Source organism: Rissa tridactyla, chromosome 3, assembly GCF_028500815.1.
Source record: "Rissa tridactyla isolate bRisTri1 chromosome 3, bRisTri1.patW.cur.20221130, whole genome shotgun sequence".
In the NCBI taxonomy this organism is placed as follows: domain Eukaryota; kingdom Metazoa; phylum Chordata; class Aves; order Charadriiformes; family Laridae; genus Rissa; species Rissa tridactyla.
Window position 1 is genome coordinate 58,539,812 of NC_071468.1, and position 23,777 is coordinate 58,563,588.

General features: G+C 44.1%; 1 protein-coding gene across 5 annotated transcripts in view; it reads left to right on the forward strand.

Annotated features, from left to right (window-relative positions):
• Window positions 1-15,208: 15,208 nt before the first annotated feature.
• TIAM2 (TIAM Rac1 associated GEF 2) overlaps window positions 15,209-23,777 on the forward strand; it is a 177,202-nt gene continuing 168,633 nt past the window's right edge. For 4 of the 5 annotated variants that reach the window (XM_054195005.1, XM_054195008.1, XM_054195009.1 and 1 more), the window contains exon 1: window positions 15,223-15,329. The gene's annotated coding sequence lies outside the window, so the exon portion shown is untranslated. Of the gene's footprint in view, window positions 15,330-23,777 lie in introns of all 5 variants that reach the window. The other variant, XM_054195006.1, reaches the window with a different exon arrangement.

The following is a 23,777-nucleotide window of genomic DNA, read 5'->3' on the forward strand; positions in this document are numbered from 1 at the left end:
AAGCCAGGTCATTTCTGTGGCAAGGAACAGAACGACGTGGTCATAGTATTTGTGCAGTAGTTGTGTTACAGCGGGTCCTGGTTTGTATCTTTCAGCTTTTTAAGGCATCGCCTTGGGTGGCGCAGGTAACAGGAAGAACCGATGACTTGTTCCCACGGCTGTACTGGGCTGATGGCAATTTAGAGCAACGTCCCCCCTCAGCTCTGGGTCCAGTTACCTCTCAGCTCCAGATAAAAGCATTTCATAAAGTGTTTGGAAGAAGGTATTTCTGCAGTATCCATTCTGCGGTTTCCTTGTAAAGAAACAGCTGCTCAGGGTGCAGGGGAGAGGAAGCAAGAGAATGCAAAGCAGATGCCATGTGGTGCTTTGTAAGAGCAAAAAGACTCTTGCAAACTACAACCAGTTGGCTTTTTATTAGGGAACTCAGAAGTACCTGAGGATGAGGAATGTCTGGATTTGCAAAGGCGGTCCAGAAGTTTGTCCTGCTTTCCTAAGTTACTCCAGGGTGGCCCCATGCAGGCAGTGAGCTTGAGGAAGGAAGAGGAAATGATCTGACCATTTCCCTCCCACCTGGCTTATGTAGTTTCTTTGCTCATCTTCCACAGTGTACTGTCTCCCCATCCAGGCTGATTTGGGTATAAAATCAAATTGAAATGGGGGGAAGGGAGCAAAGCCATACATTAATCCAAATAAATCAGACAAATTATGTATGTTCCCTTTGCCTCTCTCTGGGAAAAAAGTCAGTGTTTATATTCCAGCTTTTAACTGAATTCTTTTTTTCATACAAATGCACATGTGCTTTAAGCCTTTCAACACCTGCAATGGGCCCCAGGTCACCCATAAAGTCTTCTGTGACAGTTTGACAACAGGAGTAACTGAGCAACACATGCAGAAGGGGGTAATGGCAGACACCATGTTAAGCAAAGACAAAAAAAAAAATACTTGCTACAATGATCTCAGATGTTTAAAAAATACGCTGAAAAGAAACCAGAGTGGTTTTAGGCATTTTGTAGTCAGAAATTCTTCAGTACCCACCCCCGATTATTCCATTCGGTAGTCTTCCCCTTGCTCTCTCTGCTTTGTCCTTGCCCTATCTTAGGGCCGCAGAGCCCTTACAAACATCAGGAGCGCTGCTGTTATCTGCAGTTTCCTGGGTGCAGCGTAACATGTGATCCAAGAACATCCTTCCTCTCTACTTCCCATCTCCCTAGATAACAGCGTTCTGCAGAATTCACTTCGGTTACTATGCAGTGTTTCCAAAACCCCTGCTTTTTCCTTTGCTGGGAGCTGGAGACTGCTGGTACGTGTAACTTAGTGTGTTTCCCTTCAATTTTATGAATTGTCTGTTGGCTTTGTTGTGCACAGTTCTTGCATGGTAGGAAAAAAAAAAAAAAAAGACGCACCCAAATGTAAGATAAGAGTAACTGAGTGTGGCTGCTTGGAAATGGCTTGATTTTTATCGAGGACATAAGCATTCTCAGAAACCTTAGTTTCAAAGCACTTAAATAGATTATGTTCCGAAATTCACTGTAAGGTAGGTAGGCAATATGAATCTCACCACGTTTTTACTCTTCATCTGCTGTGTGCTCACTGACTTGAGGAGGCATGAGCTACGGCTATACCAGTAAATTAATGCCCAGGACCACTCTCTGGACTGCAGCCAACCGTGTCCCTCTTCTTAAACTCTCCTGCCCTCCAAAACAGGATGGCTGCACCCAAACTGCCTACGGGGAATGGTACTTGGCCTACTCTAACTGTTCCCAGAGATAGTTTGGGCGGCAAAACTGTGCTGGTCATGGCTCAAACGATTTAACAAAGTCAAGCTCAAGTCCCAGCAACCAACTGCAGTCAAGTGTTCCCTGCCACCGTTTAACTGTGCTGTATAGATACAGCCAGAGAGAGCTTGTGCCATGAGAGAACATAGCTCCTGAATCCCAATTTTTCTTTCCATGGCCTGAGGTTTCAGGTCCCATGCAGATTTTAGGACACCATTGCTGTACTCTGCAGATCTTAGTGTCTACTCAGAGCGAGGGAAGTGGATCTTAGGAAAAGACACTGAGCCAAACTATGGTGCCACATAACCTAACAAGATGTATGTATGTGGCTTTAGCTGCAAGTTAGATTATATTTGTACTTAAGCAGCTAAATTCACCATCACTAATGTATAAAAAGGGCATCATGTTGACACATTTGCAGGAAAAGTCTGTGTGACTCTGAGTCACATTTTACTTATACTCGCATTTCTATATAGCCCTTTCACAGTGCTCCTGCTGTAGGCAGAACTTCCTATGATTAGTCATCCAATTCAAACTAATTATCATGGCAAGAAAAGTTTTCTGACTGCTTCTTATGGGCTGTTTGCTGTCGTGACATTTCAGGAGAGACATCAAAACAGCCAGAAAAGAGGAAGAAGGGACAGACTGTACGGAAACAAAAATAGGGAAATATTTTGATTGCAGAGGAGGTTGGCTAGTCAAAGGGTCCTTGTCTGTGTACAATACTGTTTATTTTTCAGTTAATTTTGGACATTGGATATTGGATAGCAAGACAATTGTGAAGAAGGCTTCCTAGCGGGCGGGACTGTTTTTATGGCCCATTAAGCTATTGCAGAATAACCATAAAGAGTGCATTAAATCAGTACCTTCAGCAAAACTCTAAAAGGCAGAGTTGCATCCTCACGTGTACGTATTTCACACACTTACACTCTGCCCTTTTGCATTGAAAGCATTTGTGCATGCGATTTCCTTGTACAGAATAAAGAGTATATATTAAGTATGCACTGAGCTAAGGGAAGGGCAGCAGTATTGCAAGTCAGCACCGGGGAACCTCGCTAGGCAAGGGAGACTTTGAACTTCCAGCAGCCATTTCAGTTCAGAATTATGAAAAAAAAAAAAAAAAAAAAGACTTTGGACACTCTTTATGCAGTTTTATAAGGTGAGAGAATGAGCAAGGTATCTGATACACACACAAACACGCCTACACATTTCTCTACCACCATCCAATAATTCATTGGAAATCCACAGATTTATTTTTTTAAATTGTTGGTAACCTCATAGATTTTATGAGTAATAAGAATTGACCAAGCACAATGATGTTACTGAACTAGCATGTGCACACCAGAACAACAGGAAAAAATCCTAGCTAAGCGAAGAAAATTTTTTATTAGGTTTTCGTTAAAGTCAGTTTTTCTACTTCCTTTTGGTGGGCTATACAGTATATTGCTAAGGCAATATAGGAACTGATTCCAGCCCCCCAAGGTCAGTAATGCTTAGAGATCAGTTTCTCTTCACACCATTTCTGAGATAGCTCTGTCTCTATCTGATCACATATCGGCATTATTTTTTTATAGCAGTTATGGTGGTAAATTACACATTTGGGAAGGACTTTCCCTGTTATTGATGTGGCAAAATCCCCTCTCAGAAATCTACTGTGTGCTCACAAATTGCACACAAATCTTGGGGGTCGTTATTTGTAGGTATTCTGGAGCTTAGATAATACTTTGCAACACCATCTTCTTGAGACTTGGAAAAATCCTCACCACTTAGTCTTCAGTAACTGCATTTGTAAAGAAAGGTTGACTGTATTCACCTAGTAGCTTCATGAGTGTTGTGAGAACTGGTTATTCAATGTTTCCAAAAGGCACTGATAATGGAATATGCTCCAGGCTGCTCGTGTCCTGCGCATAAAGCATTAGATTATCTTAATACAACATTAAAAGGCTGCCTATCTCCGGGGACTGTTCCCCCTAGATGTAATGCACACCTGTAAAATAAATGCCCAGAAAGCACAATTAGGCTCCATGGTTTTATAGCTGCCTCGAAAGTACGTGGTTCACCCCCAGCAGTGAAAAGGAGCAAAGGCTCTCAGTAGGCAGAAATAGGTAGGGTGTCGTATATTTGTTTCCTACTCCTTGGCATCTCCTGCCGTTCACTTTTTATCTCCAGAAATACCCAGAGGCTGCGGCTGGGGTCTTCTGGAGACAAAACTCACCAGCCTTTGCTGTTCTCAGTGCGGAGACCGTACCCTTGGGGAGGCCGGCACTGACATGGTCGGTGTTTCAGTTGTCGCTCCAAGCTGTCCCATGTCAAACAAAACTTTTTGCTCATGTATGTGGAAAACGTGTTCAAGCCAGGTAGCTCCTTCTGAAACCATTCAGAGCCACGTGGAGGGGAGTTCTTGAAAACAAAAAAAGCCAACACCCAACATACCTTAATATATATGTCTCTCCCTTGGTATTTATATATCTTAATATTTATATATTTACATTGTATGTAATTATTAACAATCCTCTTGAGAACTGAACAGAATGAAAGCCTAACTTTTATAATGAAGTGAGTAACATACACTCTTGTGACAGATAGTTTATTTTCACTATGTGAGTCTGAGAGAGCAGGGGGGAAAAAAGCAAAAACCCCAAGGGGCCTAAACTGCTCCTGGGTTTTGCACTCAAGCCAACGTATAATATTTAAGGCTGGGGCTTTTCAAGAGCTTCCAAAGCACATACAAGATGGAAAATGAAATATGCAGTCAAATCTTGACAGGCTTTTTCAACAAATGTGGTTGCTAGCTGCAGTGATGAGGCTGTGGTCCATAGCAAGGAGGACTTTGCTGGAATTCTGCAAGACAATGAATCTGAATTAGCTGGAGGAGAGAAATCGTCTGCCCTAGTGGGTTATTTTCTGGATCTGTGCTGTACCCTCCCTATAAACTTATGTCGTATTTTCCTACTTTCATTCACACTTCCCAAAACAGTATGAGCTGCTCCTTTTTCTGTCCCCATCACCTCCAAATCCCTCTATCACTAACAGCTCCCCCAGGCCAATTCTCTACTACCTCCACCTCCTTCACAGATCTTCTACCTTTACTTATCCCAGCAGCTGAGCAGAAAGCAGTGTGTTTTATGGCTTTTTCAGAAGCCATGCAGAAATTGCTGTTTAGGCAGCCACCTACATTTGTGCTAATTGGCCAACTCTTTCTCCTAAATCTCTTCAGAGCAATCAAACCAAATGGGGATGACTGCCCTTCCATCACTAGCAGCATTTATGTGGCCACTTCTCTATCTCCTTAACAGATTTACACTAAATGTGGGCAGCTTTGAGATCTCTTTCACTACTTTTGTTTGAAACTGGTTAAAGTTCAAAAGGTATTGCAGGTAGCAGCACTGACAACGGGGAAAACTCATGGACAGGCAGATGGACAGCAGTCCACATAAGTCTTGTTTCCTTAGGAACCAGACTGAATGCAAATTAGAAATGTTGAAAAAACCCCCCTTCTCGCTTGTGCTTTGTGGTTAACAGATCTGGGTTTTATGCTGCTGTTGCTATGGGTTCATTGTTATTGTGTACTTCATAACATAATAGTACCAAAGAGGGTGAGTGCCACGAGATAAGACGTAGGTCTGTTGTCACACCAACTTCCATACAGTCCAAGGGATGTACGATGCTGTGCTCTAATTAATACTGACTTCAAACCCCTCAATCTCAAATTAACATGCTCAAACAGCTTGTGGTTAAGAGAACGACAAGGAATGTGTGCTGGTCAGCCCTGGCCCGTGAGAACCACCAGCAGGATCCAGTCCTGCTAAATACAGAAATTTTTTTACTTGCTATCATCTTACCGCAGCCTGTTCTTCCTCCCTGCTCCCAAAAAGGAGGAAAAAGGAGGCCAAGTTCTCCTCTCATTCACACAGTCCAGACTTATAAATAAAACACACCCCACATACATAGACTTGTCTTCTCTTTGTCTTCTGCCTCCAAAAGCCATGTATGCTTGGCTTCAGCCTGCCCTCTCTCTGGCCGGACGTACTTGTCTAATGTCTGGGTGTGCTTGGTGCACACCAAGCCCTGGGTGGAGCATGGCAGCAGTGACCTGCCTTCTCACCAGCAAGCCCTCAAAGCGGCCTGAAATGCTGCCTCAGCCTTGGGGGTAGCTCTGCTGGGATGTCAAAGATGGAGTAGCATTTCTACCACACCAGGAGGACAAGCCAGCAATGGCAATCAGCCTTCATGGCAACGTCAATCTTTTCAGAAAGGGGAGAAAAACTCAATTCTCCCAGGGGAAATTCTTTCAAATCTTTCTCTCTGAGGACGGATATGTTTGCTGTCTGTGAACATGTGAGAAGGAAAACACCACAAAATAAATTTAGTCTAGAATACATTACTTAGACAAGAAGAAATAAATATGAACTGATAATGAATGCCTGTAACCTGGTTATTCAAAGGTTTCTAATTGACAGAGGAATGAGTTAATGAATGATTAGAACAGCAAAGGAGACAAAAACCTGATAAATTAACCTCAGTGAACATAAGGGGAAGATAAAAGGCAGTTGCCTACCAAAGGTCTGTGTCTGGCGACCTAGCAGCACCTTCCCTCCTAAACTCTTGGGGACTGCTCTCGTACAGACTCCTCCTCCTGACTCAGATGCTGAAGGTGCAATTAGCTGGCCAGTGTGGGCTGTGAGTCATTCCACGTAAAACTACCCCCTCCCCGTGGAGACTGATGTGCAAAAGGGACCACAATGTCACCCAACGCAAGTGGTCAGTGCCATGAAGTGTCATCTCGGCCATGTTCACAGGGCCTTCATTTGTGGTCCTAAGTGTGATCTACTGCTGCTGCTCAGGATGTGCTCTAATTACAGCGTGGGCTGCAGCTTCCAGCTTGCCCCTAGTTTCCTACTAAACACTCCTCTTTAAACCCACTGTCAGCCCTTGTCTTCCACCAGCTCCTTCCTTTAGAAGTCCTTGTGCTGGCAAGGACCCCATCAAACTTTCCACCAGAATTATCCACATGCCCCGGCTCGTCCTCTGAAAATCAAAAAGGAAATAGGTACTCAGATTTCATGGTGGTGAAAACCCCTATAAAACCCCTAAGAAGGAAGGGAAAAAAACGAAACCAGCCAGTCTGTCTTTTGCCAGCCCTCAAAAGGCCTAAAATGACATCTACAGAGTGAACTTAAAATGGAGGACCAGGAAAATTGGGTCTCTGCCTTAATTCTGGATCGCCTGGTGTAAATCAGTGAAAGTCAGATTCATGGGTCACACACAACTAGAGCCTTGTTGTTATGCTCCATGATTGTCTGCTTGTCCTGCAAAGCAACAGCACAGACTAGCACAACCCTTTTAAAGGCTCTGTTCCTCATCAGGATTTAATTACGAAAAATCTGCCTGCTGCAGAAACTTGTGGTCTGGGCTTCAGTGGTACAGGCTTATTATGTAAAGGGATACCAGCCTGCCTCTCAGACACGTCGTGCTGACCCTTTTCTCTGCTCAAACACTCTTCTGGAGCAACTGCTGGCAAACAGAAGAAATAAGTCACTGCTGGGCAGCCCCATGAGTCCAAATGCTACAGTACGTAGGAAAGAGCAATAGCATAATTTTCCTGTTCCAGGAAGAAATTTGGTCATGTATACTAGGTTAATCTAGGACACGCAGCATATCTAGAAGTCCTTTAATATGTTCAGTCTTGTATCTCTCAACCCATGTCTGTACCTGGCCAGGGTGGTTTTGATCTTTTTAAAACTTTTCTAAGTAACCATTAGCTTTCGAGATGCACACAGCCTTCTACTTCGCATGTACAAGTGGCCAGAGTTTGCACAATGCTTCTACTTTCTGCATTTCATGTGCTAATAAGGTTCAGAGGCACTTAGTGCTTGCCTTACCTCTTGGTGTGTGTGCACCAAGGCTTGTGTTGGCAGTTTAGGGCTGGACTCCAGATGACATCTTTGTTCAGGACAACACGTAGGCACATGCTTTGGTCTATTAAAACCTAGAACCTAATTAGAACACACCCTTTTTTTTTTTTAAGCCAGCAGTGAATCAATGAAAAAACCAAGTCACAACTGCCTGGCTCTGCCATGAGCTCTGCCATGTGAATGCTGGGAAGGACAAGAAGCAGGGGAAGAAAACCATGGAAATGAGTGATAATATTATACGTTTCTACCGTGCCTCAAAGTTCATGCCAAAAATCTGGGCCAGATAGTGTTGACTGTACGAAGAAGTGAGACCTTGTTCTAGTCAGTTTACAAAGCCATGTCTATATGAAGAAAGATATTTTTAAGAAAGCATTGATTATGCATTTTAAACTAATACGTTAAATGTGCTTTGGCACCTATTGAGGACTCAAAGGAAAACTAATCTGCAACATTAGTCATATGACATTGTGCATATGCTTTCTTTGCAGATAATAAACAGAGCTCTTAAAATTCAAGGAAGAAATTACAAATGCAAAAGTTCCTTTAAACAGCATGCTTGTTTTATAAAGTTGATGTGTACAAAAATATCATCTTACTATATAATAAATCTGCCCCCTCATTCGATTTGGAGTCATGTCTGCAGCTACCGAGGGAGAAAGGGAAGATTATGCTTTTCTTTTTCCCAGCAGTAAGGGGCTAATGAATTCACAGGAGAACGGGATTTATGCACTGCCCACTGTAACAACAGCAATCAATAGAAGGAGAAGAAAAAAAGACCGGAATGAGCACAGAAACTAAATGCTGACACCTAAAAGAAGTGATGTAGAGCCCAGCCCCTTTTAGGAGCTGTCTTAGAGGTCGGCATGTGCTAATACAATTAGGCAAGTGGAGAGTCTGTAAACACCCTGCTGTGGAAGATAAGATACGTTGTGAGTGTGTTATCTTTTTGTACCAGTGATGGTATCAGTACCAGCAGAAGCGCTGGTCTCCTTTTGGTTAGGAGAGAGGGGTTGTGTCAGCAGTCCCAGCAGTTCTGCCACTTCTGACTTGAAAAATGATAATGTCCAAATGTGATAAAAGCTTGAGAAAGACTTTGATATGGAGTCCCACCAGTCATCTTCCCGTCAATGTTTTGAGAATGTATGTGCTAAACCCCAAAGTTTTGGTATCTCAAAGTGAAATTGGTATCTCGAAGTGAAATTAGCATCTTGAAGGAGCCGTGAGGCCTGGCTTTGCCTCACACATGGGAGCTTTTAAGTAGAGCTTTTGGAAACTGTAAAATTAGGCATTACTTTGTGTTTTCCAGAGGCTGCTATTTCCTTATCTTCCCCCTCCGTTGGTGCCTAACAGGACAAACAGCCTTCACCAGAGGATGCACTCATGTAACAGTCATTTTTGAAAAGAAAATGATCCTCTTTGAGCTTAAGATGAATCTGATTTAATTCAATATAAAACTGCATTGGCTTTACAGGCTTCAGACAAGGGCTTCTGGGGGTGATTTAATGTGCCAGAAAAATGCCAGCATCCCAGTTCGCCCTTGGAGCACCGCTTTGTTGAAGACTTTGGCCAGGGCGTTTTCTGTGCAGGTGACAGAGGAGGGGAGAGGAGGGGAGAGGAGAGGAGAGGAGAGGAGAGGAGAGGAGAGGAGAGGAGAGGAGAGGAGAGGAGAGGAGAGGAGAGGAGAGGAGAGGAGAGGAGGACCTGACAGGCTTGGTGAACCTCTCCCGCCCGAGGAAGGGCATGCTGGCTTGGGGGAGTCCCCGAGAGGGTCCGAGCATGCTTCACTGTGCACTGCTCCCTGACTGTCCTGGCTGGTGCGATGGCTAAAGGACAGAGAAAACATTTTTCTCCTTGTATTATTTGCCTGCATTAACAGCTAGGGGCACTGAAATACAAGAATGGTGGTAAGCAAAACCACACAGGCAACAGGGTGAGTGCAGGGGAGCAGGGGCTGTGCTTGCAGGAGCCGCAAGAGATTTTAGATGAAGTTCAGCAGAAATTAGCCCGTGTGCTGATGATTTTAAAGAGCACAGTGTCGTTGCTTTCATTTGCACTGTCAATGCAAAGAAGTGGCTTCGTCTTGCAGTGATATAGTCCCAGATACCTAGTCATGTGGGAAATATTCGCTGAGAATAATCACAGAATCATAGAATGGTTAGAGTTGGAAGGGACCTTAAATATCATCTAGTTCCAACCCCCTGCCATGGGCAGGGACACCTCCCACTAGACCAGGCTGCTCAAAGCCCCATCCAGCCTGGCCTTGAACACTTCCAGGGATGGGGCATCCACAATTTCCCTGGGCAGCCTGTTCCAGTGTCTCACCACCCGCACAGTAAAGAATTTCTTACTAATATCGAATCTAAATCTCCCCTCTTTCAGTTTAACACTGTTACCCCTTGTCCTATCTCTACACTCCATGATAAAGAGTCCCTCCCCATCTTTCCTGTAGGCCCCCTTCAGGTACTGGAAGGCTGCTATAAGGTCTCCCTGGAGCTTTCTCTTCTTCAGGCTGAACAACCCCAACTCACTCAGCCTGTCAATGCCATGGCCATGAGCCGTGTCTGAGGTCAGTCTCACACAGGGGGATGAACAACAGGGGTTTAGGGAGCCTGGATCTTTGGTACTCATTTTCTCTTTGAGCCCATCAGCTTCCTCTTTCTATTCTAGCTTTTTCTGCTGTTTTAAAGTGATAAAGCTGCAGAACAGCTCCCTATTTTTATATCTTTGAAAAGACAGATATTTTTAGTTCTTTAACATGTAACATCTTGAATTAAACTGTACTTCAGCTATTTGAACAATACATAGCTTCTCCTTTAGTAATTAATAAAAACTTCTTGTTGAGTGGGACAATCTTTACGTTTTTTCCCTCAAATTGTCCCAGCTCGACTTCTTTGAAGGTCTGCAGATGTTACTCACCACGACTCTTGACCCCACAGCTGGATCAGCTCCGGTCCCTTCCCACACCTGCACTGGAACTGGTGGGTCCTCTGGGGTTTGGATGTGCTTCGAATGGCTTTGCTCTCCTGCTGAAAGCTTCTGGCTGGTAAAGCCCAGTCCCACTGATGTCAGTGAGACCAGTGCAAGTTTCAGTATAGATCTCCCAGATGCTGAGCATGGTTCTAGTGGAACTGTTATCTAAGTTTTATGTCTTTGCCTGTTTTCCCTCTATATACTTACGCTTGTATCAAATCTTTAATTTAATCTTTCTGGATTTTTTCACAATTCATTTTTGAAACTCCATGCCCTGTGTTTTGGAGATGCTCCTTCGCTTAAGAATTTTTACAGTGCTCTGTCGGTTTTGGACACCTCATATCTTAATATTTAAAAGACATTTTATGTCTAAATATTTGTTTGGAGCAAATAATTCTGAAATTACAGTTCTGTGGGTTTTGAAAAGTTCCTTACCTTTTGTAGTAGTTTTATTAGGATGGCTAATTTTGTTAATGTGCCAGCATCATCAATAATTCCAATACAACTTTTTAAAGTGCCTTTGTTAGTACAGATACATAAAGGCCAGCCAGTAGAGGGGGCACAGAAGCCAAATCGCTGGTTTGGTTATGTATCGAAGATAGGCATTTTTCCCTAAGCATGTGTGTGTGTGTGTGTGCGTGTGTGTGCATGCAAAGAGTAGGAGAAAAACATTTTCATATTATTTAATTTACCTTTACTAATTTCCCCTCAGTGAAAACATGTTCTGTCTTAATTAGAGACAAATACTCTTGGAGACCGTGTCTCATTAAATATGTTGAAAGCGAGTGTGTTTGCAGAGGATATATAGCATTGGCCATCTGATGACTTGCAGCATGTATATAATTTTCCAATAACAGAGCTAGAAATTGTAAGCTTCCATACTGAAGACGAGAAGAGTAGGTGGGATAGAAGGGATCCCAAATCTTTAAGGAGTCCCAGGCTCCTGACTGGCCGAATACCGTGAGTTTATGAGTTGAAATTTAGGGAATGACCAGCTCTGCAGTCTGTACCTCTTGTGCTGGGGCTGTGGGGATCCCAGAAGCCCCCACGGGAACAAGCAGAGGTAGACCAAATGATGACCAGCCACCGGGGATGGGTGGGACAAGGACGGCTGCCGGAGAGCAGAGAACAGAAGTGAAGCAGATGACCAGAAGCCAGACGTGCAGGGAGGTCAGGAGGGGACAGATAAAGGATTTCTCTACTTAAAAGGGAGAGAGAGAGACGCTTGGAGGACAAGCAGGAACACCAACCACTGAGAGAAAATCCATGCAAGCACTGACTCAGTCGGACACGCTGCTCCACAGCAAACCAAAGGGGGGAGGATTAAAGCGGTTAAGATCGAAGAAACATCTAATGTAACGGTGCCTTGAGAGGGAAAACCAAGGAATACAGCGGGCAAAGGGGGAACTGAATATTCTTACAAAACCAGTGCTTTGTTGTGTACCTTGGGAACCTGGTGTGCACGAGGAACAGCCACAGATGGCGTTTGCTAAAGCCTCCTTAGCCAGGACACTGCCGGGTAGAGGCCCATCGGAAGTCCTTTGGTAATCTCACATGAGAATTAAGCTCTGAACAGCAACCTTTGGGTCCACATAAGGAATCAAACTGCCTTAAAAGACCAGAGCGTTTCTATCCCTATTTTGGTTTCGGCCCATCTCTATCCTTTTCCCTGCCAAATTCCCATTTACTTCAATAGATGTTTTGCTCGAGTGAGTCATGAGGTAAGGACTGGGCCTGACGCTGCAAAACATCGTAATATATGAGTCTGCAAGCGATATGCTATTTCGTGATGTTTTCAAGAATTTGAATGGTAGTCTTAAAAGCAAATTTACAGTATGCAGCATTTGGTGATACTAGCTTTAAATACGTGTTACAGCAGATGAAAGTTTCTGGTGTGACTCCTTCTTGTGTCTTTTTTGATAGGCGACCAGTTCAGCACTTTGCAAATTTAAAGATTTTCCACCCTGGAGTACACTACAAACTGGATTAACTACTAATATGAGTTTACTATAAATATAGTCTATTACAGTGGAACAAAGGTGTAGGACTCACTGGGGCATTAATGCCTCCATCAGCACTTTTGCAGTGCTACCAATGCCGCAGATATTAGTACTTTTAATGATATTCAGTTTGGTTTTAAATCCCTGGTTCCAGAGGTCATTTGAATATGAGACAATTTCAAGCTTCCATTTCTTTTTAAAAGTAAGTAGTTAGCTCTCAGGCCTGTGAAAAATAAATTGGAAACACAACCCTGGCATGATCCTGCAAGTTCAAGAGCTAGCTGTTGAAGAACAAATACTTTTTAAGGGCTTCCATATGACTTTTCGTATGACTTTTTCACATGCCATATTAGCAGCATCGCCACTGATTGTTTCCAACAGCTCTCCATGGGTCTGTTCTGCTCCAGTTCTTGCTCAGCGCATAGAGCTGACACCATGGACACCGGCTGAAAGCCTGTCCCTACAGTCTTTATTGAGGGGCGTTGCACATAGGCAAAGCAATACTCTAATTACAGGTGTATAAAGGAGAAAAGCCATCCCCAGGGATGTGAAGGTGATCTGAAACAGGGTGAACTCCCCAATCCCAAATTAAATGCCCTAATTATGCAATAGAGACCCCTGTCCACGGAGACATTGCTTAAACCAGAACATGGTGCAGATGGCTCCACTGCGTAACCTTCAGCAGACTCTTTCTATCCCATGTTGAAAAGTTTACTCCTTTTTTTTCTGAATGATTACCTTAAACACAATGAAGAATCTGATTTTTGAGTGATACTCACTTGATATTTCTTTTTTTTTTTCACATAATGAAAAATGCTTCTGCTCTAATAGTTTTGCGGTGTTCCTGCTTCCTTCGATCAGTAGTGATAACTTCAAGTATGTTCCTTGTTCTCTAGACAGTACATCTTGCTTCAAGGCTCTCTGTAAAATCAGTAGGAGAAACCATACCAGTGGGAGATGCCACTCATTTTAGTCTTAAAACTATTTAGTGCTTTATATTTAAAGAGTTCATAGTCACTGCACAGATTCTTTCATTGAAGTGTCACAATCACAATGGGCTAAGCTAGTGTGTAGGACAGGAGTGCTGTCAGTATCCTGCACTGACAATACACTTAAGCGTCCTACCACGCACAGGTAGTTTTTTCTGACAGAAAGCACTTGTCAGCCAAAGGAGTCTCTTCTCTCCTGACAGACTATGATTCTGATGACTCTCTCTCTCACTAGATTACAGAAATGAAATTGCAGGCATGAAGCGAGTGGAAAACTCCAAATAACATAGTATATAGTCTAAGAAGCCAAGCCTACCATGAACATATGCCCCCCGCTTCTCACTTCAGCCTCCTATAGAGATTCACTTCCACCCAGTTTGCCTACTCTGACGCAATGGACCTCTCTGCAGATAGGGTACAGCCTGCCCGGGGAGGAGACAAAACTTTAAGAGTTGTCTGTGGCACAGACTAGCTGAGGAAGAAAGGACCCCCACAATGTTCACCACGCTGCTCTCCATTACAAAGAACATTTTTTGATCTAGTCTTTTGATGGGAAATGCATTGTTCCTATACACTCTTGTATTTCTCCGGCTACATATGCTGGGTGAGCAGTCTGGAGCGGGGCAACTGCAGCCAGGTCTCGTTGCAGGATTAGAACTCACAGGTGCACAGCGGAGCAAATAAATATGACTTTTAGTAGGTATTTTTTAAACTGAAGATCAGTAAACAAAACCAAATCAAACCAAGCAAAAATTGTCAGGGGAATAAAAAGAAGCAACCGACTACCCCAAAATAAAGCCCTTCTGCCCAGGCTCCCAGCTGCCCTGGGGAAAGAACGACAGGACTGCCAACATAACAACGTTAATTCAGTATAATACAACATGCAAGTGAAGTGTGCTTGGACAGTGCAATAAGAGTAATAAATACATCAGAAGTGAGCAGAGGAGATAATTGCAGATGGCGTGCCTGTGCCTCCGTGCTCATACAACTTGGCTGTGAAGGGGCAGGGGCCTGCCCCAGCTTCCCTTAAATAGCTGCAATACTTGCAGCTGTGCTGCCGGAGCCTTTCCCTTGGCAGCTGGTCCAGCTGTGGAGCCCCTCTTGGAAGTGCACTCCCAGGTGGCTTCTCCTCCATTAAAAACCTGCGGGGGCGGAGGGGGGAGACCCAAGAGGCGTGAGGTTCCTCTCGAGTTTAATTTTTTCTCCCGCTGTATTAACTGTGGGGGTAACTCGCAGTGAGTTCGTAAATAAATGAAAAGTGAAACAGGGGAGGCTCTGCTCTAGCAAACGGAGGAGGATGGGGCGGTCGCGCCTGGATCCTGCATCCTCTGCTCGCCCCTGCGGGTACAGGTGAGCACCCCTAGCCCATCGCTACCTGGGGGGGAGGGACACATCTACCGGACCGATACCCCCTCTGCTTGCCGGGCCGGGCCGTACCTCCAGCCGCCGCCGTGCGGCCGCTCGGCGCTGCCCGGCCCGGTGGAGCCGCGGGGCGGAGCCACGCCGAGCTCCGGGCAGCCGCCGCCGCCCCCGACGAGAGGGAAGGAAGGAGGGAGGGAGGGAGGGACGAACGGCGGGGAAGCGCCACCGGTGCGAGGAGCGAAGTAAGAGGCAGCAACTTCTCCGCCGGGAACCGGGCGGAAAGTCCTCGGGGCTGCGGCGCTCCGCACCCGCGGACAGGTAAGGCGGGGGTAGGGGGGGGCGGGTTTGCCAGCCCCCCCCGCACCGGCAGGGGCTGCCGTCTGTCTGCCGGGGGTGAAACCTGTCCTCCGCTGTTCGTCTGGGCTCCGCGGAGGCGGGATGGGGTCCGTTCGCCCCGTCCGGCGGGTACCGAGACGCGTCGCGCCCGGCTCCGCCGAACAAAGAGCCGCGGCCGCCCACGGCTCCGCGCCCCCGCGGAACCCCGCGGAGAATCCTCGCCTCCCTGCCCTCTCCCCGCCCGAGAGGTGGTGGTTTTCACTGGGCACCGGTGAAAAAATGTAGCGAAATGAAAGATTTGCCGCGGCGGAGCTTTGGTTTAAGGGCGGTGGGGGAGATAAGAGGGAAAGAAATACAGTCGTGAGCAGGGAGCATTTTAAAAGTGTCAGGCTTGCCGAAGTGGTCTTAAGTCCGGTGAAGGTGGCTTGGTGAAGGTCGTTTTCGTACCGAGTTTTTTCGTAACATGGAGTAAATGTTGCCTTTTTGGATGTCCGCAGGGGTCTTGTCACTTCCCAAGAGAGCTGTGAGTGTGAATCCACGGGTGCCATGCTGCGTTCCCTTTACATCCAGAAGTCCCACTGAAATTAATTTGATGTTTTAAGTTAACAGCAGGATTAATGGTCTTTTTCTTTAATCAGCTTTCAGTAAAGCTATACAAGAAAATCCCACTGGAACTGTTGGGATCTTTGTATGCGCAAAGAATGTGAAAGGAAACCAGTACTTTGTATGACCTTTTTTTAATCTAACTTAACTTACAATAATGTCTTTTTATGTTTTTGACGTGAGTGAAACTTAAAATCCTACAAATATTTCTCTATGTATTTGGGTTTGCTTCTCTGGCTGGTCCCCATGGGAGGGATCGGCTGGTCCCGGAGTGGCGTGCTCGCTGTAGCTGGGGGAAATACAAACATCTTCCTCTGGATGCTTTTGCGCTAGGAGGAGCTGCTCCGGTGTCATCGCACCCTCTCCCTTGTGCCAGTTCATCTGACCCTGTGGAAAGCCAGCTCTGGGAGCCAACGTAGCAAAAACCTAACCCAGCCCGAGCAGATTTTGCAGGAGATTTTTGCTGCTTTGGCTTCCTAGAGGAGGGCCTGGGGTTGTTGCTGAGCGCCAGTGCCGTGGGGAGAGGGCAGGGAGGTGCGGGGAGGAAGGGGAGGACCACCCTTATCGTTCCACTGGCAGTAGTGGTCAGATGAGCATAGTGGGGCTGAAACTACGGCATTTTGGTATGGCTGTACTTTGGGTGGTTTAAGCTGGCTTTAACTTGGTGTTGCCCTGGCAGCCCCTGCCTACCTCTGCCTCTTTTCCCCATTCATCCCAGCACGAACGCTTATGCTGCCCTGCGGTGAACTGGATCGAGGCACTGAGCACAAACCAGATTTAATTTTAACCTGGATGGGTTCCATGATTTGGTTCACTGTGGGGTAAGAGAAGAGGAAAGAGGGTGTGGAGAAGGTAGGGCTGCTTTTTTAAACTGGCAAGACTTGATATCGCTGCCAAAACTGCTGGTGGAGCTGCAGTGTGACTGTGGGTGCTCCTAGCTGCCTTTCCCCCTCCCTGCCTCCTCCAGGAGTCTGTTCAGTGGTTCTGCCTGTAGCCTTGGGAGCCTTCCCTCCCTGTGTAAAAAATGAGCCTTTGCAAATTAATCCATTAAGTGTAATGGAGTAGTATGTAACAGAAAAATTAAGCAAGTGCCCAAGTGTTTGCATAATTGTTGCTTTGGACAACAGTAAACACCGTGGATAGCACAGCCCAACGTGCAGGGTTTTATAAAAAGTGTAAGCTCCTGCAGGTTTTTGCTGTTCTTTGCAGTGTGTCTGTCTAGCGCTTAATGCACAGGGTGAGCCAGATGTTTTACAGGCTGTCATGACACTTGTAGTAATAAGTAATTATCACAAGGGCTTATGACTGGAATGGGTGCTGATCCGCTGGGTGAAATTAACTGTGTGTATTTCTCAATCCGAGAGCTGGTTGAAAAGTAGAAACTGGTTCCCAGTGTAAGGCAGTGAAGTCCTTGCTGCGGCCGAAGATGGGGAATCTTTCCCTTCCTAGTTTATACCATCCCAACACATCGCTCATGCTGGCTCTAGTGGGTGCGAGTCAGGTCAGGTCACTCATCAGGCTGAAAATTAGTGCTCACAATTGAAAAAAACCCGCAGTGTACTGGCTGAACTGCTCCTGTTCCAACACTTGAAACAGCATGGCCTGAAGACAGGAGGTGGAAATCCATGGCCAGAGATGGAGGGTACTGTGAGACCCACCCCGTTTAGTGACAGTGTAGTTTTAGACAATGTTGGTAGCGCAGTCGCTCCTTCCATTCTCCTATTGCAGTCACTTGAAAAGCTGCCAAAAGGTACTCATTTGGTGCTGAGGTCTGGGGACCGCTCACTCTCTCGCGTTAGATCCCTACTGTTGTAAGTATTCTGGACTATCTGGAAGTAATAACTGTTGCTGCAAGTGCAAATGATAATTAGTTCTTATTACTTCTTACCTACAGAAGAGAGGTAGGCCGTGTGTTTGCATGCAGAGCTCGATGGTGTTGGTTTGTGGCGTCTGGGCGCTCTTCCCCTTGGGTCCCGGTGCAGCTCATCATGGGGCTGACCATGAGTTGGTTGAAGGACTGGTTTTTGTTTGTTTGTTTTTAATAGCAGATGTGCTTTCCAAAATCTGCATTTGTTAGCCAGATCTGAGCTCTTCCATGCTCAGCTGATGGCATCACCGCCAAGCACGGCTGAAGAGCTCAGTGAGAAGAGATGGCTGCAGAGGGTGATGTGGGTGCTCTGCCCACTGGCTGCACTAGTGAGCTTCCTGTGCTGGCTGCTCGCGTTTGCAGTGACAAATTCAACTCAGACTTTGCGTTTGATAGTACATAGGTAAGAATCCTTCATGCTGCTGTGGAACACCCTTATAGATTGGTAGGGTTGCCATACCATTTGGAGACAAAGGTGAAATTCTGATGGTGCCAAAGTGCAGTGCATTGCTTCTGAAAGTGGAATAATATTATTATTCCCCAACCCGTTCTATAAAGTAAACTGCAGCAACACAAAGTAATGCACTGGAAAAGTTTGGACAAATGCTACCAATGAGATTATATAATACAATAGCAAAGGAATTTATTATGAAGCCTGTTCTTGATTCAAAGACGAAAGATTTTCCCTGGTGGATTGTGGATAGTTTATAGCTTCCTCTCCCCTCCCAAAAGCGTATGTGTCGTATTGTGTAACCACAGAAGTATATGCTTACTCCTCTTCAGCAAATGGTTTGTGAGGCCTTTAATAGCACTTGTAAAGCTTGTAGTTCGTTGCTTGGGTTAGCATAGCTGAAAATAGGTTTTACTGTTGGTGGTAATTAAAATATGAGCACTTTTCTGGGCTCTGTTTCTATTTCTTGTGGACCACAATTAAATGTTGGAGTGTCTAGGTGCAGAAGAGCTCCTACTGTCTATAGACGTTGAGCTAAGGATTTCCTAGGTGATCTCACTGCCTCCTTTCTCTCTTTAGAATTTTCTATTTCTTTCTTTATTTTAAAATCAATTATTTGAAAAAGGGTAATAAAGTAAGAGTAATAAATAGGTTGCGTGTGGTTTTGTTTTGTCACATTTGCCACTGAATCGAATATGCTGTCATATGCAGTTTGGAAAGCAAATAGGTGGTACTGAGAAGCCTTAAAAGTTTTGAGGTCATGGGGAAGATCACAGCAAAGGAAGCACGTTTGCTTTGCTTCAGATGTAATTCTTATCACTCATCTTTAATTTTTTCACTCCTTTCATGGTTTGTCTGGTTTGTTTTTTCTGTCTTCTTTAGTATAGAGTTTCTTATTTCTAGGATGTACGTTCTTATATCCCAAACATCAGGGAAGCGTGTTTCTCTGCAAACAAAAGTGATATCATTCCAAGGGATGAAGCATGAGAATAAAACCCTCACCAGGTGCTCACCTGCTAAGCAAACAGTGTCTCCTCTGTTGTGGGCACTTGCTGCCTTGCTGTTGGGACCGGGTCAGCTTGTGCCTGGGCACAGCACCATGGAATAGTCCTCTGGCTCCTCTTTGCTCACCCATGAGTGCCTTTTCCCTGTGCGATGCTGGGTCAGAGAGCCATGGGGGTTACGCAGTCAGTCGCCCACTGCTCACGTGTCAGTCGTCTGCCAAACGCGACGGTGATGAAGGAGCGCTGCTGCGGCATGCCAGCGCGCCAATGAGCCCAAGAGTCCTGATTTTGAAGGTATACCAGGAGGTCCCTTGGCTGCCTTGTCACCTGGTTGTGCTGCGTCGTTTGCTGATGTGCTGCTTTTGTGAAGTTTTCTACTTGCTGGCCTGCACCTTGATGGAGTTCTTCAACCACGCTAACTGACTGTGATAACTTTTGCTTGTCTAGACAGGGCCTTACTGTGTCTGATTAGATCCCAGCCTTGTGGCGTGCATCGCTGGCCTGTTTCTTATAAATGCAGTGAAGCGGGGGGGGGGGAAGTGCATGTTAATAGTGCTTAGTCTGTTTTTTTTTTTTTTTTTTTTGCTTTGCAGTGTTAGTATAAAACGTTTATACATGTTTACTTTTTGCCTGGAGGAAAATAGTTTTAGTCAAATGTCTTTAGGATGCAGTTTAGAAGTGAACTTCTTATCTCCAGTTAGGAAGGAGAAGACAAATGCTCTCTTTGAGGATATTAATTGGGGCTCCACTGAAGTCAGTTGCAGAAGTTTGTTGCTCACTCAAGTCAGCAACTTTTTCTCATATGTGTAAAGAAATTGATTTTTCTGAATTGTTAATAAAAATTAAAAGCAGGACAACAACTCTTCTTGCTGCTTATTTTTCTTCCTTACTGCTTTGGAAGTGAAGTAAGTTGAATTTAACTTTGTCACTCTCAATATCTAAGCACTGTAGAGGAAAGCTTGTATAAAATAGTTTTCTACTGTAATTACAAAAATATATATTATTGGTATCGGGTTTTAGAGAAACCAATCTTTACAAAGTGTAAGGTTTGAGATAAATTTGGGGTGGCAATAAGGTCTATATTGTCTTTTTCTCCCATTCCTTCCACAGAAAAAGAGAGATTCAGATTTTAAAGTCTCTTAATTAAAAAAAAACAAAACATTTTGGGAGAAGAAGTCAACTTCTAGTTTTGATTCAAAAAGCGTATCAGAAGGTAGAACAAACGTGCGTGCATTTCAGTAGCTCTTATTAGTGTTTTAAACTCTGTGTCATGGTAACGACTGCTTCTGTTTTCCTTGTACTGTTAGGATGGATTTAGGCTTAAAGAAGAAAGGAAACATGTCAAAGAAGTTAGCAGACCCTTCTGGTGTCTCACTGGAATGGGAAGTAAGACTACATTTTTTTGGAGCTGGGAAAAGCAGTCGCAGCTTGGCTGGTGTGCAGTGCCTGCCCAGAGGAAATTCCTACTTTATAGCGAGAGAGTGGCCAAGGACTAGAGCATATTATTCTAATTAAATCATTTAGATTGCATCATTGTAATTCAAAAGGCTGTGCGCATCTTCTCTGAGTATAAACATGAGAGTTACAGACGTGTTCTGTGGGGACACTGTAAAGAGTCTGGATACTTACGTGCCAAAATGTCGTCTTCAGTTGATGCTATAAAGTTTAAATTGCTGATTTGTTTTTATATTAGTCACTTGAAAATGCTCTTAAAAACTATATCTCTTTGGAGGTAGGAGGCATGTTTATGTGCATTAACCATATGTGGGATTAGTTGCCTTTATGAAGCACCATGATATTAATAAAATAGCTTTTAAAAGGAAACACTAAATGCAGCCCTATAAAAATAGGACATTCACCTCTCATTCTAGCTCAAGAAACCAGTTGGCTGTGGAAGGACTGAGTCCCAGCTCTGGAGCTGATGTTGGCCTAGCCGTTCTCCTGCCACAGAGCGTTATTTTAGGCCAGTTGGTGCCAATTTTATCTTGACTGTCTGTAGATGTGACCTGCCCATAAATACAGAGAGATTGCGCTTTAACGTGGTAGTGGTACCAATAATTAGCGTATAATTTTCGTGATTTCTAATAGAACTATATCACCATTTTAGCGTGTGATATTTGGCAGTGTTAACTCCCTATAATTAACTTGTGTGATCATTGTATATACGACAGCAGAAAGAAGAGAAACTTGAACCATTAAGATACCATTGTTTGGAATACAAAGCTTGTTAAGTAATTATAAGCTTTCAAGCTTTACCAACTGACTGCAAGGCATCTCGTTTGAAAAAAGAAACTGTTAAAATAATTTACTTTTTTTCTGTGGTTTTAAACCAACAGGAATGTTTTATTTGAACTAAAATAATTTGTATATACTCCCCTTTATCAGATCTCGGAGGGGGAAAATATTTGCTTAAGGACGTTCAAGTTTTCAAATAAGTAACATACTGCTTAGTTTAAGGTATTTCAGTCGTTGAAATCATCAATGAATACATGTCTGTGTTGGGTTCGACTTGGTCTGAACGCGAGCTTTCTAAAATCATTCCCATTGTGTTACAAGCCGTCTTATTAACTTGATCCTCACGCTTCTTCCATTCAAGATGCGTGCAGGCTGATGTTCACCTCCATCCCGCTGCTCACTGGGAAGCAGAATCAGATCCAGTTTGAAGGGATTCCCCTTCCATGAGCTTTTGTTTCCTGTTACCAAGCAAACGTGCAGGCTAACTCTGTGATCTCCTCCAGTTGTCTATTTTATTCAGCTGGCTGATGGAAGAAAGGGTCATATATGGGAGATGCTTGCCCCTGCTTTTTTTTCTCCATGTTATATTCAACTCGGCATCAGCTTTTGAAGAAAGTGCTAAAAAAGGGAAGGAAATTCCTAGACTACTGTATACGTGCAAGCAAGTGGGCATATTGTTGCCGAAAGTGCAGAGTGTTATTTGGACACTTTGGTTCTCAAAAAACACAGCGGATTCTGTAGGAGGAATACCTTTGCTTATTTAACTTCATCACGCTTTCTGCATGCAAGCTTTGAAGTTCCAGTTGTGATAGTATTGGTGCAAAAGCCAGAAACTGATGGTGGAACAGATATGGTGCTGCTGGTGTAAGATTCATTTTCACTGACAAAGTAAATCACTGTCACCTGACAACAGTGATTTCAGTGTAGCTAGCTATCCATGTAACGGTGCTTCCCGTTTGGCATACTGTACCTATGAAATCCTTTGTATGTGGAAAAATGTTAAATGGTGCTAAGTGCTATTATGCTCTTTCATTATCATAGAGCTACAAGTAGCACCTGAAAAGCAAAGTTGTTTTAAATTATTATAAGAGGGTTTTTTTTATAAATATTGTGTAATTACACGTGATGAGTTTTTTTTAAACTCCCTATTTGTCTAGGTTTTCATGACCTTATGTTCACCGTCTCACTATGAATCTTTTCCTCTCCCTTGATATTTTTTATTTAGCAAGAGTATCATTTTTGCAGCTGAAATTTTTTAAAAATAAAAGAAATAAAAATAGCCTTTAAGTGCATTGCACTCATGCAGTTCTGAATTGGGGGACAGTTCTTAAATAGTATCACAGTCCAGTAGGTAACAGCAACAACGGGAAATACCCGCACAACTCTCACAACAATACTCTCCCCTCTGTAAGGTTTATCTGTTTTTATAACGCCAGTAATGCATTGGACATTGGATAAAAGAAGATGCTGCTAGCAGGCAGCTTATCTAGAAATATCCCCCAAGGATAATATAGATTGCAGTTGTTAATAGGGATTGAACAGGGTTTCAGCATGTGATATCATGGCAGTGATTTTTATTTTTTGTAATTACTCTGTAGGCTTCTGCTTTTCTCTACATCTGTGACTTATTTGTCACCGGCCAGGTCGAGCTCAATACATTTCTAAGATTATTAAGATTTGTCTTATGACTGGCAAAGTGATAAAACTATTACTTTTAAATTCGCAATTGAGTTGACATTTCAGGGACATAGAAGGATGTGAACTTTGTTTCTCGGCAATTGCCATGTAGGCTACTGATGCGTGTTGACACTCCATTCTTGTGGAGCAGATTTGTTGCAGTTGGCGTATTATTGCTAAGAGCTCTCAAATTCCTCGCAGTAGCCCTGTCCTACCTTTGCTCTTGTTATGCATAACCAGATCCTAGGCTGGCAGCAGGCAGGGAAGTTAGGCAGACAGCTAACTCTTATATCAGGCACTTGAAAGTGTGCAATAGATAGCAGCAAGGCCTAATTAACAGCTACGATTGCACCTTCGGGAAGTATCGACACGTACAGAGGAGTCTTGCAGTCTGCTCAGCGTTGCCTTGATTATTTCACTGGGTATTGTGGACGCTTGAACCCCAGTAAAAATACTGTGTATCTGATTACTTCTCCAGAATCAGCCTCTTAATAGCCATTACAAATACTTAAACGTGGTGCGGCTTCTCATCTGACCAGGTCCTTAGGCTCTGAATTTAGATGATGAAATCTGTATTTTATTTTTTTCTTTCT